This window comes from Macaca mulatta, chromosome 10 (assembly GCF_049350105.2).
Source record: "Macaca mulatta isolate MMU2019108-1 chromosome 10, T2T-MMU8v2.0, whole genome shotgun sequence".
Taxonomy (NCBI): domain Eukaryota; kingdom Metazoa; phylum Chordata; class Mammalia; order Primates; family Cercopithecidae; genus Macaca; species Macaca mulatta.
Genome location: NC_133415.1, coordinates 57,757,484 through 57,765,842, shown reverse-complemented (window position 1 = coordinate 57,765,842; position 8,359 = coordinate 57,757,484). Strand labels below are relative to the sequence as shown.

Genomic DNA, 8,359 nt, shown 5'->3' with positions numbered 1-8,359 from the left:
TAGGAAAAAAACCATGGACTATTTATAAGGCAAATAAGTGCATTTGAAGCCAATCTCTCTTAATTCAGAGTTCATTTCCATAGTGACCCCTTTGGAGCAGGAGTGCCTGACATTGGCGTCTGGCATCCTGACACCACTGATAGAAGTGAATCAAGCAAGTTTGTACCACCCAGAGGAATCCTCCACCTGTATTGGGAAGCTCTGGCAACTGTTTCTCTGAAACTCTTAATTCCTTAAATGTTAATATTTGCCACAAATAGTATTGTGAAATGGGGATTAGGTAAAATTCAAGAGAGTTCTTGATTATTGGATGTAAGATACAATTTTGTAATACTTCGCAAATGCAGAAGGTCATGGAGTCTTTCTCTTGGGGTATTATACTTCTGCTAAAGCAAATATTCTTTGGAATATAGTTTAAGAAACACTGCTTTAGAGATAATAATTTAGTTCATTAATTTATGTAAAAAACTTAAAATATTTGCTACTATGTCTTAGGGTTTTGGGGCTATAGAGACAAAAGATACAGCCCTTGCCCTCAAGAAGCTCTTGGTTTCAGAGGGAAACAATGAAATGATTACAATGTAGCATGCTAAGTGCTGTGATCAAGGCAAGGATTCTTGGGACTGGTAAATGTTTACAGTGAATTTTGGCAATGACCACAGTTAATCTGGGGAGACAGAGGAGGGTTGTTTGCAAGGCAAAGAGCAGCACATCAGAAAGCGCAGAGGAGTGAGAAGGAGGGGACTGCTTTTCATTTACTTCCTTTCTATATTGTATGTTGAAGTTCAAAGAATCCTAGAGAAGATTTTCAGTTCAGTTCATAAATATGTAATTTTGTGAATTATTAATTTTTTCTGCTGTCTTATAGGAGAATAATACCCCACTTCTATTCGCTATTATTTGCAAGAAAGAGAAAATGGTGGAATTTCTATTGAGAAACAAAGCAAGTGTACATGCCGTTGATAGGCTGAGACGGTACAGTAGTTCTTTTTTAAAAAATAAAAGCCTGCGTATTCTAGAGTGGTAATAGTCACTCAAGTCAGAAATATTAATAAGATTAGTGTAATTATTGGCATACAGTGAAAAATGTCACCACAAATAATCAGGTAGACCACAAATATTTAGACTGAGTCACATAAAGAACAGTATATAGTAGGATTAATCTTCTCTTATGAGATTTGTTATTTATAATTGGATGTTTTTGTTACTGTAATCTTTTATTAGCTAAAGGGTTTTGTATTAGTTTTATTAATTTTTTTTTTTTGAGATACAGTCTAGCTCTGTTGCCAGGCTGGAGTGCAGTGGTGTGATCTTGGCTCACTGCAACCTCCACCTCCCAGGTTCAAGCGATTCTCCTGCCTCAGCCTCCCAAGTAGCTGGAACTTCAGGTGTGCGCCACCATGCCCGGCTAATTTTTGTATTTTTAGTAAAGATGGGATTTCACCATGTTGGCCAGGATGGTCTCGATCTCTTGAGCTCATGATCTGTTCTCCTTGACTTCCCAGAGTGCTGGGATTATGAGCAAGAGTCACTGCACCTGGCAGTTTTTTTAATTTTTAAAATGTGGACTTTTAGTTTATGACTACTGCTATTGTCATTATTATTATTGTTGTTGTTGTTGTTTTCAGCCCGCAGATAACTCTTATCTGACCCCTAGCTGATTACAATTACAATATATCAGAGTAGGAAAGCAATGGGGAAATCTTCATGTAAATCTTTGCCTACTTTAGATGACTGACCTCAGCACAGTTTCTTGGCCATCAAAGGACTATAAATTATCAACTTGTATTATGTCACACGCCAGTGGGACAAGAGGCTTCCCTGCTGTCCGTTTCTTTTAGCCTTGGTGATAATTTACAAAGATGAACGCTTGAGCACCCTAGATGCTTACAGACCCAAGCTAGTACATGCAAATGGTTATTACGTCTACACTGACAGATGGATATGAAATTGGTAAAGTGTCTCAAACTAACTGTTTATAAAAGTCTTTATTAAAGTTCTTGAGTGGAGTTATTTCTTTGTTATTTTAGAACGGCCCTCATGCTTGCTGTGCACTATGACTCACCAGGTATTGTCAACATCCTTCTTAAGCAAAATATTAATGTCTTCACTCAAGACATGTGTGGACGAGATGCAGAAGATTACGCTACTTCTCATAATTTGACAAAGTAAGTGTGTATGTCAAAAGACCAGTTGATACTAAATTGAAGTTTAAAATAATTGCAACTACTCTATCTTATACATTAGATAAGAGTTCATAGTTTGGTTCAGATGGTTTGAAATAGCAATGAGTTAGTCTACTTTTAGCCAGAAAGCAAGCAGCAGTCTAGGTTAGTTCAAAGTAGAGTGCAAGATTTTTTCAGGATTTTTAACACCTTTATTCCCAGTGACCTCAGTGTTGTCCATTTTATTCTAAGTATAATCCCCATGCATGGGATAAAAAGAGCCACATCTTTGATTTCTTTTCCTTTCCTTTCTTTCTTTTTTTATTTTTCTTTTTCTATTCTTCTTCTTCTTCTTCTTCTTCTTCTTCTTATTATTATTATTATTATTATTATTATTATTATTTTGTAGAGACAAGGTCTCACTTTGTTGCCCTGGCTAATCTCTAACTCCTGAGCTCAAGTAATCCTCCTGCCTCGGCCTTTCAAAATGCTAGCCACCATGCCTGGCCTGACTTTTCTAATTAGTTATTGGGTCTTGAAATGTCCAAATTAGCAGAAAATCTTGTATTGTCCCCTCGGGCTGCCTCCTTTGTCTTCCTTCTTTGAATTTTCCAAGAAGCTAAGGGGTTCCCTAAGTTCAAGGAAGACAATCTTTCTTTACAAGTCAGAAGAACGGGAAAAAAGGCCGTTCTGATCATTCTGTTGTTTCCATGGACTCGCTTGCTGTTTTGCTGCCATTGTAACCCATCCTGCAATCTGATAATGACTGACCTTTGCCACCAGGTTGCCTTCACTGATGCAGACCCCCTAGTTTTCATGGTGATTCATATATAGAGTTCAAAGCTATGGTGTTTATTAGTTTATGTACTTATGGTCAGTCGTTGTTCCCAGCACCCTGCTCTGCCAGCTAGGCATCCTAGCTTTACCCACACAAATACTGAGAAAGTTGATGCTTGCCCTACACTAAAAATCTTATTTGGAGCCCACCTCTTAGCTAGACTTAGCCTAGGCCTTCACGGTATGTTATCCTTTGAAAGCCATGTTTGTCTTTTCTTTAACCGCTATTAGTTGGGATTTTTCTCCACAGTCAGCGATGTTCAAATAATGTTGCAGGGAGATCAGAGTTCCCTTTCCCTTTTGCTATCAGATCTGTACCTTGAGGCTTTTTATATCCTGTGCAGAAGCTTTGGTTAGATAGCAGAAGGTTCCATGTTATCTTTCCAGCAAGTAGTGGGATCAAACTTGCGGTTGGCCCCTCTAGCAATGTGTCTCTATAATCATGAAAATCTCTTGGGCTACTCGCAGCTCTTCCTCAAATTTTAAATATATTTTAAAATTCCACCTCACAGGAAGTCATTCAATAAAATTCTCAGAATCTAAAGTAAGTGAGTTGGATTTACCAGAGCTAAGCCTCATCCATGACTCATGAGTATTTGTGTATCAAACAGGCCTTTGTGCTTGTTTCCACAGCACATATTTTAAAATTGGATCAATACAGAGCAGATAAGCATGGCTGCTGCCTGGGGATGGCACACAGATTCAGAAAGCATTCCATATTTTGCATAGTCCCAGGAAGGTCATTTGACTGTTTGTTGAGTAGCTCCTAGGAAGCAGTGTGAGTGTAACCAAAACAGGAGACCCCCCAATATTGAAATTGTGATTATCACTATGAAAATATTGATGTCCAGTGATCTCTGAAAGGATAACAGAGCTGAGTAATATTTAGAGGATGTTACATGTTGTTAGTACATGTCTTGGAAATGAAAAAATGTCCACTTGCCTTTCCTTCATGGAACCGAAAAACAATCACAGCAGGGTTCTGTCTTGTCTGTTAGTTGGAAAGGACTGGGGAGATCCAGCATCCTGGCATGGATCTGCTGGCTCAGAGTTTGAGGAGGTAGAGAAGGAGTGGTAGTTGTCCAAGCTGGGTTTTGACACCTATTAGTTTTCTGCCCTTGGTGTGATTGATGAACTCAGTGATGGGAGACAATTAGGTAATCCATTTTAATGAGAATATATATATATATATATATATATATATATATAAATTTTGCAGTAAGTTATGAATTAGGTAAGATTCCCTGAATTACAAGCCAGAATGAATACAACTAATAACCAAAATTAGCACTTAATAACATCTTCTGAAAACTGCAACATTTGAATATTAGAACTTATAGAAAAGCCTACACCAAGCTTTATTTGGGATTCCAAAATGGTTTCAGGAATCAAGTTCAAGAAGAAATTATTCCATTGCTTCACTATTTCTCTGAACTTTTAAACATGTAATCTCATTACATCTTCCTAAGGTAGCAGAGTCCTTATTTTTCAGAAGAAACCATGGAACCTACGAGAAGCAACTTGTCTGAAAAGAAAATACCTATTGGTTACAGAGCAAGGATGTATTCTGAGTGCAGGACACTTTGCATGATGTCCAGCTAACTAGAGTTAATTTACTGAGCTGTTCTCCCTCCATTTATGAGTACTTCCCTTTCTTTTATTCTTTAATTATAAGCTTAATAAGCTTGTAAGGTTTAAAAATTTGAAGTGTATGGGATATTAAAATTCTGATATTAGGTCTGATATTGCCTTAAATGGTTTTAGAATTTAATATGTTTGGTAAATATTTTTTATTTCAGTGTTAAAATAACAACTTTATTTATTACTTTTGTATACATAGAATTAAACAACAAATTTTGGAACATAAAAAGAAGATACTTAAAAATGACAAACCAGGTAAGACTTCTGATAGTGAATTTCTTATTTCTCTTGGTGGTCCTGCTCTTGATAAGAAAATGAAAAGTAACATGTAAGATTAAGGTAGTGTTAATCAAAAAAGACCAGTTTAAAAATATGTGTAAATTGAATGTGTATATATGTATATACATATGTAAACTAATTTTTAAAATTTAACTAGTTTGAAATTCAGATTTATTTAAGAAGGTAGTTGTAGCTCATTTATAATCTCAAACATTATTGTCTAAAAAAGTCATTTATGATCCCTAAAATCCTATATAATGTTTTTGCATGAATAAGAAAAAAGATTTTTAACTTAGTATGTTGTATGTTTCCTCTGTAGTCACATTATAACCAATTGGACTTGTTATACAAATGGATCTTCTATTTCAGTTTTATAATAAATTGTTTATATTTAGTAAATAAAGAATTACAGTTGACCCATGAATAATGTAGGGGTGAGGGACTGTGATCCCTGTGCAGTTGAAAATCTGAGTATAACTTTTGATTACTTCACCTTAGCTATTAATAGCTCACTAGTGGCTGGAAGCCTTCCTGATAACATAAAACAGTTGATGAACACCTATTTTGTGTTTGCCGCATTATTATATTCTGTGTTCAGACAATAAAGTAAGCCAGAGAATTGAAGCTGTTAGAAAGAAAATCATCAGGAAAGATATATTGACTTTTCATAAAGCATAAGTAGATGCTGACAAAGGTCTTCATGATCTTCAGGTTGATTAGCCTGAGGTGGAAGAGGAGAGGTGGATCTTGCTGTGTCTGGGTTGCATAGGCAGAAGAAAATCTGCATATAAGTGAATCCCCGCTGTTCAAGGGCAAACTGTATTACATATTGATGTGTGTCACTAAGAAAGTAACTATCTTTAGAACCAGGAACTCAGCAATCCCTTTCTGGTACCGTAAATAAATGGCAATAAGAACTGTAGAACTGCCGGGCGCGGTGGCTCACGCCTGTAATCCCAGCACTTTGGGAGGCCGATGCAGGCGGATCACAAGGTCAGGAGATCCAGACCACGGTGAAACCCCGTCTCTACTAAAAATACAAAAAATTAGCCGGGCGCGGTGGCGGGCGCCTGTAGTCCCAGCTACTCAGGAGGCAGAGGCAGGAGAATGACATGAACCCGGGAGGCGGAGCTTGCAGTGAGCTGAGATCGCACCACTGCACTCCAGCCTGGGCTGCACTCCAGCCTGGGCGACAGAACGAGACTCCGTCTCAAAAAAAAAAAAAAAAAAAAAAAAAAAAAAAAAAAAAAAACGCCGGGCGCGGTGGCTCAAGCCTGTAATCCCAGCACTTTGGGAGGCCGAGACGGGCGGATCACGAGGTCAGGAGATCGAGAGACGATCCCGGCTAACACGGTGAAACCCCGTCTCTACTAAAAAAATACAAAAAAATAGCCGGGCGAGGTGGCGGGCGCCTGTAGTCCCAGCTACTCCGGAGGCTGAGGCAGGAGAATGGCGTAAACCCGGGAGGCGGAGCTTGCAGTGAGCTGAGATCCGGCCACTGCACTCCAGCCTGGGTGACAGAGCAAGACTCCGTCTCAAAAAAAAAAAAAAAAAAAAGAAAAAGAAAAAAAGAACTGTGGAACTGAACCAGCGTGCACCCATACTAATAGGAGACTATTTTTTGAAGACAGCTACTGAGCACAGAAGACAGAAAAGCAATTCTTTCATGAGAAGTACAAAATATATTACATATTCCTACACAAACAAAATGGTTTTATCTGTCATAGTTTACACACACACAGTTTACAAGCACATACACACACATGTTCACACGTATACACACAAACTAATTCTTAATGACCAAATCCAACTGTTCACAGGGAGCGGTGGATAACACATCCTACAGTTTGGATGCAATTCTTTCATCTTTTTGACTTGTTTTGTGATGAACTGCTTTTAATGGATGAACCATGTTTTCAGTTTTAGGAGAAACACAGAAAAAGATTAGAAGCAAGTAAACAGGACTCTATGATCAGTAGTAGACTATTATAGTACATTCTCAAGAGTACTATGTTTTTCTCCAGTTATACAATTTACTTGAATGATGCACAATTAATCAATTATTAGTATTATAGGAGATGGGGTCTCTCTATGTTGCCTTGGCTAGAATACCGTGTCTATTCATTGGTGTATTCATAGCTCACTGTAGCCTTGAACTCCTGGGCTCAAGCAGTCCTCCTACCTCATCCTCCTGAGTAGCTGGGACTACAGTTTTTTGTGGTTACATTTGGCCTGATACACAATTATTTATTTATTTATTTTTGATACACGGTTTCCCTCTGTTGCCGATACTGGAGTGCAGTTGTGCCATCTTGGCTCACTGCAACTTCTGCTTCCTGGCCTTAAGTGATCCTTTCACCTTTTACCTTAGCCTCCCAAGTAGCTGGGACTACAGGCATGCACCACCACACTTGGCTAAATTTCTTTTTAAGGTTCTTTGTTGTTGTTGTTTGTTTATTTGTTTAATAGATGAGGTCTCACTCTATTGCCCAGGCTGGTCTGGAACTTCTGGACTCAAGTGATCCTCCTGCCTCAGCCTCCCAAAATGCTGGGATTTACAAGTGTGAGCCACTGCACCTGGCCTGCACAATTATTATAAAAAGAATTAAGCCCACTTCCGTTGCAGAAAATTGACCACCTTTTCATTTTTTTCTAGAAATATTCATATTGTAGAACATATTGTCAATCACCCAAATTCTCTATTTTTTATTCAGTTAAAATAGGATTGCTGCTTATTTCACATTATTTTCTGACATTATCATTTCATTTATTCCTTTTATGGCTTTATTCGATTGGATAGATATAGAAATATAAGACTCTCCAAGTTGAATATCAAGGGAAAAAAAAGAAAAGAAAAACAGATTAGGGAAAGCTACTCTGTGAAATAACCACCTGATTACAGTTACATATATCATATCAACTTCATAAAAGTCTTACACAATGCATTTGTGTCAAGGTTCCCCAAGACCAACCCCAGGTTTGGTGGTTCACTAGGACTCACAGGACTCAGCAAATAGTCATACTCAGATCTTTACTTGATTACAAGAAAGGGGACAAACAGAATTAGTAAAGGAAAAAGGTGCATGTGTCAAGTCTGGAGGAAACCAGGCACAAGCATCCAGGAGTTCTCTCCTGTGGAGTTCCCAGGATCTGCTTAATTCTCCCAGGCTCACATATTGACAACATTTGTGCAGTGATATCTAGCAGTACCAGAGTCTCATTAGAGACTAAGTACCCAAGTGTTTCTATGGAGGTTACTCTCCCTGACATGTACCCCAATTCCAGACTCCTAGAAGGAAAGCAGCTGTTCAGAGTAACCACACTGTTTCTATAAACACTTTAGACACAGTGAGCCACTCTCCTTAGGGAATGGTGGAAACTCTTCCAATTCCAATTTCCTAAACACCAGTCAAGGGCCAGCCTTGTGTGCAGGCCTT

The 8,359-nt window shown here is 38.3% G+C and overlaps 1 non-coding gene across 1 annotated transcript; it reads left to right on the top strand.

Annotated features, from left to right (window-relative positions):
• Positions 1–3,619: 3,619 nt before the first annotated feature.
• Positions 3,620–3,726, top strand: LOC144332481 (U6 spliceosomal RNA). The gene has a single exon (XR_013400387.1). It is a non-coding gene; the product is annotated as a U6 spliceosomal RNA (small nuclear RNA).
• The last annotated feature ends 4,633 nt before the right edge of the window (positions 3,727–8,359 follow it).